Genomic DNA, 13,451 nt, shown 5'->3' with positions numbered 1-13,451 from the left:
GGAAGACAACTAAACTCTCATCAATGAAGAAGGCAACAACTTAAATCTGTGCAACAACTTTACATTTGTTTACTATACTTTTCCTGGTCACCCCCTATAATGGCTTGCCCTCTACTCCCAGCATCTGTTGTCTTTAGCTGGAGATGGTATTTAAGGTGGTGGCTTGGGCCATTTTGGGGAGTCACTCAGTTTGTCTTAGGTATCTCTCATGTATACAAGGGTTATACATGTTATTAAACTTCTCTTTGTTTTTCTTCTGTTAATTTGCCTTTTGTTACAGGTTGGTCTTAGCCAAGAACCTAGAAGAGTAGAGGGAAAATTGTTTTTCCTCCCCTACAGGCACAGTATAGTCACTCAATAAATGTCCTTTGAATAAATCAGTGAATGAATATAAGTAACACTTATTTGGCTGTGGTTTGTAAGAATGGAAGAAAACATACCTACAGAGAAGTTCAGTTAGAAAATGATTGAGATATTGTTGGCAACTTGGAAGATGAATGAGGCAAAGACATGATTAAAGATTGACTCCCAAAAGTGGAACCTTGATGTAGCAGATGCTGTAGGTGTCTCAGTTCCAGGTCACATCTCTAACAGTTCATCTCTCCATAGAACCTAATACTTAGTAATTAGGACTTTGACATAATTTACAGGAAAAAAATAAAACACTATGTTTAGCATTTATCCCAGTATTTAAGACTAGAGTTTTTATGTTTTTTTTTTCTTTTTTTTAGTGTGTTCTTAAATTCTAATGCAATAGTAATACAAAACAGAAGGATGGTACCCTGGACGATTGACTTTCCTTAGGTAAAGTTTACTTTTTGGTCCTCACCCCAGGAGATTTGAGCTGAGAGGGTAGAACTGAGATTGTTTAATACACTTCAGTCAACACAAAACAGCTGTCTTCAGTCACCCATTGATTAACAACAGGGATACAATCCGAGAAATGTGTTGTTAGGTGATTTTGTCGTTGTGCAAACATCACAGAGTGTACTTACACAAGCTGAGATAGTACAGCCTACTACACATGTAGGCTATATGATACTAATCTTATGGGACCAACATAGCATCTGCAGTCAGTCATTGACCTAAATGTTGTTATGCGGCACATGACTGTACTAAGTTCTCAGCTCTGCATCAAATCCATACAGAGAAAGCTGAGTAAGACACAATCCTACTTTACTTCAAATAACTGATAATGTAGTCAATGAAGTAGAATATATCTACATAATTACATTTCAAGATATGTAATAGACACTCTAAGGTAAAAACCCAGAGTAAAACTTAAAATATTCTATGTCAATACTGAGGAAAAAAAATTTTTTATTTTATGGTCTTGAGAAGGACTTCAGGGAATCCTGTGGGAATAAGTAGGACTTTGGGAAGGCATGCAAAACTGAGATAACAGCAAAATAGAAGAAGTTAACCTTTAATTCACTCCAGCAAACTTTCATAGGGAGATGAATATATGTTGGACATATACCCAAGACCCTGTCTTCTTGTATGTATAGATTACACAAGAGACTAAGTAAATGAGAGTTAATAGATGATAGAACTCCATTCTTACTCCCATAAAAACTAGATGGATGAGAGATATATGTACTATCCTCTGCTCTTTTCCGGTTAATCATCAACTTCTCTGACAGTTTTAAAGTTATCTAATGTGTAAACAATGATCAAGCTAATATCTCATTTTCAAATGGTGTTCAATTATGTGAATCTTCATCTTTCATCTTTGCTTTTATTAGCATAGCAATGTCCAGTGATTATAATGGGAGAGCATTTTTTCAACTATTCAAATGTCATCTATTTAAGGAGCAAAAGTTTTGCATAATATACCTATTGCCTTCTACAAAAGATCAAATAGATAAATAATTCAGGGAATATTTATGAGTCTATTCATTTGTTTTGCAAGCCTTGCTTATCTGTAGGTGAATTAATGTGCAAATTAAATATTCATGAGCCAGTTTGTTATTGGTTTATTTTGTGATATCCAGATGTTATTTCTTTCCTCTTTGTATTCAGAAACGATCGTTTGAGATTCAAACGCAAACACTAGGCATGGTTGTCATACCTGTACATCATTAAAAAATGAATAGTAAAGCACCATAAGAAAAAACATTTAGCTTATTGCTCCACTTCACATAAGACAATACCACTGGGAATCCTATTTTCTCCCTCAGAATGATTTTGTATCTACAACATCTGTGTTTATGATGGAAACATTTTATAACGCAGTACTTGAAAATTTTTGTCTCCAGATCCCTTTAAATTCTTAAAAATTACTGAAAACTCCAAAGAATTTGTTTTATGTGCCTTATATCTAATAATTTTGGCTGTGCCAGAAATATTATAAATTAAAATTGATGAATTTAAAAATACTTATGAATTTATTTTAAAAATAACAATTATAAACCAATATTAACATAAACAACTTGGCTTTATAAAAAATAATTTTATTTTCCAAAACCAAAATAAAAATAACACTATCAGTCACTTGTCAACCTGAAGCTGGGTACCTGGGGTTACTGTAAACATTCAATAAAAAGGTGATTACCTTTGACCTTGTTACCAGCAAAGACATGGATGAAAAGAAGTTAATCTAGTTAATTTTGCTATTTTCTTGTTTAACCTGAGGGGTGACTCAAGGGTCATAAGGATTTATGAGCTTGTTTTGCAGAAGAAGATGAATGCCTTCAAAGAAGTTATGATCACCAGATAACCAGCCCCCAGGGGCCCTTGACACCCAGAAGTCAGATTGCCCTAAGGGCTTATCTTGAGTGAAAGCAGCAAAGATTTCCCCAAAACTCCTCCTGCCAAGCCCCTTAGCTCTATAAAACCCCTGGCTTTCTTTTTTTAAGGCTGATTTAAGAGAACCTATCCTCTCACCTTCTCATTTTCATCAATTTGAATAAACCATTCTCCATCTCCAAATGTTGGTGTCTCAATGATCAGCTTATTGTGCTTTGGCACATGGATTTGAGATTAAGAGCTTTGGTATCAAATCCATAACAGCTGGCCTCTCTTCTTCATATTTCATTGAAACTTTATTTGACAAAGACAACCAATATTCTCCATACTACTGAATCCAACAAGTATTCTCTGTTCTTATGTCTTTATATTAATTGATTTTCTCTGTTGCACCTGAGAAGAATAGTTATTATCATTATTTTTTTTTTGCTTTAAATGATGAATTGTTTTGAAAATCTTTTTTAAATAAGGAAAATAATCTGATAACTTTACTCACACATTTATCCTTTCCACACATTCTTCATTCTTTTATGTAGAGTCAATTGTTTTAAAAATCTTTTTATTGTTTTTGCTTAGCTTGAAGAATATCCTTAAATGTATCTTGTACTGCTGTCAACAAATTCACTTTCATTTGTGATATAGAATTCTAGTTTTCAGTGTTTGTTGGTTTTCTCTCAGCACTTTAAAGAAGTATTTTCATTGCCTTCTGACTACACTGTTTCTGATAAGAAATCGTTGGTCATTATTAACTTTAGTCCCCTGTACATAGTGCATTTTTATTATTCTGGCTTCTGTAAATTTTTTTAATAATTGCTTTCAGAAATTTGGTATATGTGTCCTGATGTGGTTTTCTTTCTGTTTATTCACCTTGGGATATGTTGAGCTATCTGGGATCTATGGGTTTATAGTTTTCACAAATTTGGAATTTTTTAGCTATTATTTCTTCAAATGTTTTTCTGCTGCTGCTATCCTTCTGGGAAACTCCAATTAAGGATATATTAAACTGCATTTTTACGCTACATGTATCACTAAGTTCTGGTCATATTTTTTTTCAGTATTTTTTATCCCTGTGCTTCAGTTTGAACAGTTTTTATTGACCTTTCTTCAAATTCATTAGCCTGGTCTTTTTTTCTATAACCTCTGATCTTCTATTAGGCCAGTTTAGTGAATTTTTCATTTTCAGATATTTTATTTTTTCAGTGCTAGAAGTTCTATATAACTTAGTTTTATTCTTTCCATTCCTCTTTGTATTATGTTTGTATTTTCTCTAACTCCTTGAATATATTTGTAGTAGCTGTTTTTAAAGTCTTTATCTGCTAATTCCATCATCTCTGCCATTTCTGGTTCTGTTTCAAATTACTGATATTTTTTCCTGGTTGTGGATCACATATTTTCTTCTTTGTATGTTTTATAATTTTTATTGGATGCTGAACATTGTGAATTTTGTGTTATTTTGTATATAGATGCTGTCATCCTTCAATGTGTTGAGTTTTGTTTTGGTGGGTAGTTAACTCACTTGTGGATCAGCTTTGTCTTTTCAAGTCTTGTTTTTAAGGATTGTTAGGTCTAGAGTAGCCTTTTTTCAAGGACTACTGTTTTAAGTAATTAAATCTTACTTTTTGTCCAATCTAATGAGCATTTTTATAATTTTAATTATTAAAATATTGATCATTTTGTCAATTAATTCATTAATTATTAAAATATTACTAAATGTATTAACTGTCAATTATTAAAATATTAACAATGTATTAATTGTCAATTAGTTTATCAATTATTAAAACAAAGAATTTATTGAAGTCATATTTTATATGATATTCTATGATTACTTTTGAGATTGATAATTTTTTGTTTGCTTAATGGCCATTTTTGTTTTTCTTCTATTCCTTGTTTGCAATCTCCATAGTAGCTTCAAGCTTTGGTAATTTGGCTAGGCTAGGAGGGACCAATTCATTGACAATGATCTTATATATCCTTCTAACCCTTAGTTTCTAAAATATCAAGAAAACTGGTTGATTTATTATCATCCATTCCATATATGTTTCATTCAGTTACTGGATTAAGTTGTTTCATTATAACAACTATTTTTAATGAACTAGATACTATTTAATTGTTTTCTGGTTTACATAAATGGGATAACTTAAGGTTTGTCTTGATTTTCCAAAGCTACTGCCAGTCCATTAGCACAGATGTTATAGATCTGGTTCAAGCCAGGTTACACAAAAACTCACACAATTCAGCTTGGAATTATTTGTCCCTATTAGTCCATATTCTAAAATCATTCCTCACAATGTAGGCTTTGACAAAATGTGGGAACTTTTGAGAAAAGAAATATAAATTACATGTGTCATCAAATAGAATGGAGAGATACGAATGGCAATTCAGTTCCCTCAATATGGAGAGCCATTTAGAAATGCCTCAAAAAATGCAGATGACTGAAATCATTAATGTTGAAAGCAAAGAATCAGTATTGCTTTACTTATTAATATTTTATGTTCAAGTAAAACACACATTGCTTGCAAACAATTTAAAATATTGATAACACGACAGGCTCTATTTAGAAAGTCACTAGGTGGGAAGGCATAGTTACTATCTTATTTTGTTTTAACAAAATGAAGAGATTAAGGTTGGAATTTCTGGGTTTTGTTCTGGGGTCAAAACTCTGCGTTGACAGTAGCTAGTTGTACTTTGTACGGCAAACTGTCTAAGTTTTCTGTAAAATAGTTTCTATGCTGTAGATATTTTGTTAGAATTGCATATCTGAATAATGTAAATGGTGATTTACAAAAAAAAAAGTAAAACTCTTTTTCAACTTTAAAGAGCAAACTAATAAGAGAAAGATATCCTGTAGTCTAGACACAAAAACCACAAAGAACAATAAAGTTTCAAGTATATTAGATGATTGTGATCTTTTCTTCTTTCAATATGTATAAAAAATAGGTTTACAAGTGTTCCTGGGAAAATTAAAGTAAAATAAAAGATAAAAGAAGTATGTGAACGTAAAGACCAGATATTCCCACAAAGCATGAGCTGTTTTTTCTGTACTTTGTGTATTTACAATATGTGCTTCATGTTATTGTTAAAAACGATTTCTCAAAGATGAAAAGAAATTCTCCCAAAAGAGATCAGTGACTTATGAAAATAGATGAAGTCAAACCTTACAAAGCAAACACATGTCAATATGTCTTCAGGCTGTTTATTGAGTTATCATATCTTTCTGTTCTACAGTTTTAGTTTTCTACTCTATCTTCAAATTTATCTTTTTATTTGAACCCAGATAACCAGAAATTATATGGAAAAAGCAGCTGATAAATATGACTTTATAGATATGAAAGGGATGACAATTCTTCTTCGGATTTTACAGTGTGACTAAGCATCAGATAGATGCATAAAGAATTGAATGATATTTGGCACTGTGAAAGTGTAAAAGGAATTGAATGATTTTTTTTTCCTGTCTTCAAAGTTTGTACAATCTAACAGCTAGAGGATCAACGCAGGTAAAGTTAAAAAAAAAAGAAATTATTAGGTAGCAATTGTCATAATCTTATACGTTTACCAACATATTGAAATTCCAAACATCCTTTATACTGTGGTCCAAATATCATTTTTTTCAACTCTGCTAGTTAAAAAATGTATAAATGTGGGCAAGGTACATAATCTTTTGGTGCTTCCCTTTCCTTCTCTGAAAAATAGTGCTACAATAGGACCTGCACATGGCATGGATTGTTAATTTTTCCCGATATCCATCTCCTCATCTTTGTTTCAGTAATGGAAAATTTCCCCTCTCCTGCTCTCATCTTCTCCACCTTATAGACAAAGTGTAGGCAAGGAAGATGTCCATCTAGCAGGAGACCATAGTTTCTATCCTTGTCTCCCAGCAGCTGTGTGTGGCCATGTCAGCTGTGTCTGGTCACATAACTAAGTTCTGGCTAATGGGATGTGCACAAGTTCCAGATCATACCTTAAGCAGTAGGTTAATTTCTCTCATCTCCCTTTTCCCCTATTTCTCGGTCTGGAATTCACACAAAGTGCTAGTGAACCAGCCTTGTGGATAAAAAATTGGTAAAACAATAATCTCAATCCGTGCTATCCAGTTCAGCGCCCACTGGCTATACGTGGCGATTGAGCAGTTGAAATGTGGCTAGTGTGTTAGTTTTAATTAATTGAAATGAAAAAAATTGATACGAATTTAGTTATTGGAAAACCTTTAAGTATGTTTGCAACATACACAAGTTAATGTATTTCTACAGCAAAAATTTTATGAGATCTAAATACGGGCCAAATATTTCCAATGAAATATATCATCCTGAGATGCAGTGCGTGTTTGAAATGATAATATTTTGGCTATCTGAGGCTAAATCAAATGCATTATTAAAGTTAACTTCATCTGTTTCCTTTTACTTTTTAGAAATATGATTAATAAGAAAATTTAAAATTACACATGCGACTCTCATTTCTTTCTTTTTTATGAGGAAGATTAGCCCTGAGCTAACTGCTGCCAATCCTCCTCTTTCTGCTGAGGAAGACTGGCCCTGAGCTAACATCCATGCCCATCTTCCTCCATTTTATATGTGGGACGCCTACCACAGCATGGCTTTTTGCCAGGCGGTGTCATGTCCACACCCGGGATCCGAATCAGCGAACCCGGGCCGATGAAGTGGAATGTGTGTACTTAACTGCTGCCCCACCGGCCGCCCCAACAGCTCACATTTATTTCTGTCAGCTGGCACTCATCTAGGGAGTGGAAGAGCCACAAAATTAGAAGAAACCAGGTCTTTGGATGATGTCATGGAACAGAACAGCGTGACAGCCCTGAACTACCTACGAGTTTAGACTTCTTTATAGGAGAGAAATAAATATTCTAATTGGCTTAAGTCATTATTATTTTGGTTTCAGTTAAAGCAGCCATATGCTATTTTAACTAATAAACCACTTCATAGAGTTAGTTGTTGGGAGGACTGAAGGAGTTAATGCTCATGATAGAATAGAGCATGCCACATACTAAAGGCACAAGGCCTATAAGTTATTATCATTCTTATTGTATCTCTTAATTTTAATGAAATTTCCCCATGTTCTATGGCACTTTTCATATTTGTATAATATAGTGCCATCATCGTTCAATGTCATGTATTTAAATTGGAATTCACTTTGAAGGATTTTGCAGAAAGCATATGTTCCCGTCTCTACAGTCTCTGTTAATCCCACAGATGATAAAGAACTCTTGCTCCAAGTTTTACTAACACACTTACTTTCAACCACTATCCCTTCACCATTGTTTCTCCGACCATCGGGAAACCAGTCCTGTCACTCAGCTTAATCCCTTCTCTGGTTTTATACTGCTTCAAGGATAAACACCCAACGCATTCTCATGCCTTCCCACCTCCCCAGGACCGTGTCTCTCTGTTGGTTTTCTGGGCTGTCCCATGCTCTTGCTTTCTCTTATTTCCTCAATTGGAATCTCAAGATCTTGTGCATTTGTTTGGTTCTCCCTTGAATATGCTTCTCCTCCCGGATCACCCAGTTAAACGCTATTTATCCTTCCTATCTCACATGTCAACCTCTTTAGAGAGCTTTAGATGGCCTTCCAGACTGTGTTAGTCTCCTGCTAGATACTCTCAGAGCACCTCGGTGGCACCCTCCCACGCCACTCTGTCCCATGTCTCTACTCCAATCTATGATTATAATCTTACTGTCAATGTAGCACTTCTCTGCATTATTAAAATACAACACTTTTTTTCCGTCCATTACTCTCTTTTCTGCTAAGTTATAACTTCCATGAGGGCAATACAGATTGTATGTTTTGTATATCCCCTCCTACATCAAGATGAAACTTCTAATAAATGCATTAAACTGCCAAATAAACCGTACAAAAATATTTGGTGTCATAATTCGGAGGAAAATAAAGATGACTTCAGCTCCGTGGTGGAGATAAGGAAATATTTATGGAGCTGCTAAGATGTGAGTCAGACCTTCTAAGATCCAAGTCAGGGTAGGGGTTAAGAGAGTGGACTCTAGAACCAGCATGGCTGGGAGGGAATCCTAGATCTGCCACTTCCTAGCTGGTGATCCTTGGAAAAGTGCACGATTTCTCTGTGCCTTAGGTTTTTCATCTGTAAAACGGAGACAGTACACAGCAGTGTTATCTTATAAGATTGCAGGGAGAATTAAATGAGTTAATATGAATCTAGCTTAAAAAAGTGGTTTGCGCATAATACCTACTCAGTAAATATGTATTATATGTGGGCTTTGGATTAGAAAAAAGAAGATATTTAAAGCAGATGGAATTGCATGAAATATAATGCAGGGAGGTAAAAAAAGGTGACGTGTACGAGAGAGCGAGTGAATCTACATTTGAGACGAAGAAAGTTCCCGTAGATGAGCGTCAGGAAGTAAGGCAAGAAAAGAGCCAACATAAAGACTTCATAATATAGTGTATGGGAAGTCACTGAAAGGTTTTTGGGCATTGTGGTGATATTATCAAAATTTTCTTTTTGTTTATTTTTGTGTTGTCAGTAAGGATTACCAGGGAAAATAATGATATAAAGAACTAATAGATTGTCAGGGGCCGGGCCTGGTGGCCTAATTGTTAAGTTTGGCATGCTCTGCTTTGGCAGCCTGGGTTCAGTTCCTCGGTGTGGACCTACACCACTCGTCTATCATTGGTCATGCTGCGGTGGACGGCAGCTCACATATAAAATGGAGGAAGATTGGCAACAGATGTTAGCTCAGGGCAAATCTTCCTCAACAAAAAAAAAAAAAGAAAGAAAGAAAGAATTAATTGATTGTCAAAAGCACTTCAGAGGCATCTCTCTTGATACCATAAACCCATGAGTTGGTATTATTTAAATGCCCACTTTATTGATGGGGAAACTGAAGTAAATAGGTATGTGAAACAGAACAAGGCAATATAAACTCCTAATTCATAGAACTTCTATAAGAATACCACATATGAAAAATATTTAATACTGTATGCAAAACAGTAAGGGTCCAATGAAAGAAATCTATCGGTTTTAGTATTAGCGTTATTATCAATCCTAAGAGGAGAGTACTATTCTCTTTTCCCCCTTTTTAGTCCTGTCTGATGTGGTATAATATAAGAAAGCTTTCACCACATGCTTTGTAGAGAAAAACTGTGAGTTTTAATTTCAATTTATATGTTTTATAAATGTATAAAATTAGGCTAAAATGAAAAATTTTTTAAAAACCCCCATTAATTTCCCTTCGGGCCTTGGAGGGTCAGTTTCATGCTGAACATGTCTGCAAGTAAAAGTCTAATTGTCAAGAGCTAGGACATGAAGGGAAAGAAGTGGAATAATAGCTAGAGAGTGCTTTCTGGCTCAAAGCCCATTTCTTCAGAATTGGGATTATTTGAATCTTTTTGAACATAGAGTGCTATCGGTTATAATATAGGAAGAAGGACTGGTTAAGGATGAGGATGAGGAAGGGAAGTTTGCAGGATGAACTTCATGCATGAGGGTTATATCACAGCTAATGCAAGCAGTGGGAGAACGTGGGTGGGTTTATTAACAGACAGGAGCAGATGTCCAGGAGTCATGAGAAGAGATCATCTTTCTGAAGGAAGACAATGAGACCATCTTCCTTAGTGGATGTAGTGGCATATTAGAGCAAAGAAGCTCTGCAGATCATTGAAGGAAATGGAAAAGCAGTTGTGGACTCCTTTGAGCTTGTTTTTTCTACCTTAGCACTTGTATGCCACTTCCACATCATCAATCAGCTCCACTGGAAAGCAGTCAAAGGAGGAAGAAAGGAAAAGAGGAACTGGTTTTCAAGTCATCAAATATATATATATATTTATTTGTTAGAGGCTCTAGTGATCTCTTTAATAGGAAAAAAACTTGCAATAACTTGCCCAAATTAGGTTGGAATGGCTTTTGATAATCTACAATATCTTTTCTATTATTATTAGAATGAATTAAGAATTACTTAATCTTTTAATAAATTACTCCCCAGTGCCTAGGCTAATGTATTCCCAGGTGCTTTTGCTATGTGAATAATCCATCTTTTCTTGCTCTTTCATTAACAGGCTTAAAACTTGCTTAGCAAAGAAAAATAATGTTGACCAGCGCATTATTCAACAATTGTAAAACCCATGAGATAAGTTGACATTTGATAGATTCTTGAGACAATGTGTATCTGGAAATGGGGCTCAGATGTGATGATCATTATATATTTTTGGATTATTTTAAATTTTAGAATTTTCAACCCACAAGCACAGAGTAATTCTTGTGTTACAAAGATGTGAGTTGTACTATAATATGCCCATGCATTTTTTCATTTCTACCCTAGAATGATAAGTATGTAACACTTCACTCTGTAGATAAAAGTTGTAATCCTTAAAGGGGAAGTTGAAGCCCATTCCGTTTTTTTACACTAAATCATACTTCTAAAAAGCAAGTGATGTTTACACACAAATATCTCACAGTCATCTCTCAGTCTATTCTCTAAACAGATAAAAGTATTGTATCCCTGGCTGTTTTACAAATAGTGGAATTGCTCCAAATTTCTATGCCATCAAAAAAAGGACTTTGAAAGGCTCTGCGTTATAAAATACAGCAGGTGCACACCTTTAACAGTCAAGTTCTTTTTCATTGCCTAAAAGCACACTCTGGCTCCAGGTATTTTTTTAAAGCAGATATTTTTCTCACAGTTCATGGATTTCAAGGAGCGTGGACATAGCCTGGCAAGTAAGTTGAAATTTTGTGAGAATAAATGGTAATTAAATGGGAATTATTATTGACCAAGAAAGTAAATGTTCACAGGGTCTTTGAGTGGGATTTTGTTACTTGTCAAAAAGTGCAGACCGTCAACAAGTCTCGCTTATTTCATAAGATGATTAATTATCAACATATTTTGATGAGCATATTAGCAATCTTTGTCTTACTTATGCATTTAAAACAACTGTTTTTTTATCAAATGTAAATTTAACATAGTTTTAGATTGTAGATTCAATGTGTAGTTGAATTATTAATGGAGTATAATTCTTATGCCAATATATCACACCCTTTGGTTACTTAATTTCTTCATAAACTTTCTGTAATACTGTTCCATGTATAGGGTTTTTTTTTTAAATTTCAGTTTTTCTTGTGATTTTTGTTTCCACTAATTATTTAGAAGGAGTGATACTTCTATAACTTTAGTCACTTTAGGATTTATTTATTAATTTTTATTCAGTGTTTATAGCAGTGAAACTTTAAAAAAGCAATTTTCTTCCAGAAAAAAAATTATGCAAAGAATTGACCTCATATATGTATACTGGATCAACACGTAATATAAAAATTTATTGATTTATTTTCTGTGAGGAAGACTGGCCCTGAGCTAACAGCTATTGCCAATCTTCCTCTTTTTGTTTGAGGAAGATTGTTGCTGATCTAACATCTGTGCCCATCTTCCTCTATTTTGTATGTGGGGTGCCTCCGCAGCATGGCTTGATGAGCGGCATGTAGGTCTGCACCTGGGATCTGAACTGCAAACCCTGGGCCTCCAAAGTGGGGCGTGTGAACTTAACCATTACTCGACAGGGCTGGCCCTTGAAAATTTATTTTTAAGTATACTGCTAGCTTTGAAAATCATCTCACATTTCTGTAATTTACACCATCTTTTCTTATGCATAAATCTTTTATGTATTAGGATTTTATTTTTTAAGGAAAAAGCTATGAGAACATTATTATGTCATACATAAGCATTTAAAAATGCTTAAACATTGTATCAGTGCTTAAAAATTAAACCAAATTATCTTGCTACCATCTTAACAAATGCAATTCTGAAATATATAGGGAAAGACCTTATTTTATTTTAAGAAAAAAACATTAGAACTGGAAGCAATATTAAGCTTGTGAAATCAAAACTGAAAAATTTAGCTTTAGATCATTTTCTGAGTACTTCATGTTTTCTCTATATAGCTATTGGTAAGTATTTTGATTTTAAGAATTATAGTTTGTACTTCCTTTTTCCCCCTACATTGCCTAGAGCATTAAAAGTTGCTTAAGAATGACTTGTTTGCTTCCTTGGATTTTGGTTTAATATTTTTATTGGAGATGATCTTAGGACTTACTATTTTCATCTATTAATTTTTAAAGAGGATAACAATGGTTTTTGGATTCAAACATTTGTCTATAAACCCTAGTTCCACCATATAAAGCTATTTTTGTTAATAATAAGAGTATCTACATCATAACCCTATGTTATGAGGATTGAATAGAATAATACATGTGAGATACGTAGTGCCTGGGCCATAGTATGTGCTCAAAAAGTGTAAATTATTTCTATTACTTCACTTTTTAAAATCTGTTTCTTTATCTACATACTGGGAAAAATGTCCTTATATTATAGGATTATTCTGATGATTAAAATGTATGCAAGGCACTTAGTGCGCTTAATATATAGTAGACATTATTATACACAGTTAAACATTAATAGCAGGATCTTGTTATGTAGTAGGTATTGTTATTTATAGTTAAAGATGATATGTCTTAATTACTATATTCCTAATCCTGGACACTAGGCTTATATGAAAATCACAATCAAGAATTGTACCTTTTGCTCTCTATGTGGTTATAAAAGAGCCTTACATAATTCCAGTAGAATTAATGCTTCTCTCCAGTTTACACCTCTCCACCAGAGATCACATGTGAATGTAAATAGGAATTTCAATCATTATGAATTTCTTGGAGGCATCTATTTGATTA

Source organism: Equus quagga, chromosome 9 (assembly GCF_021613505.1).
Source record: "Equus quagga isolate Etosha38 chromosome 9, UCLA_HA_Equagga_1.0, whole genome shotgun sequence".
Taxonomy (NCBI): Eukaryota; Metazoa; Chordata; class Mammalia; order Perissodactyla; family Equidae; genus Equus; species Equus quagga.
Note: the sequence above shows the minus strand (reverse complement) of the source record.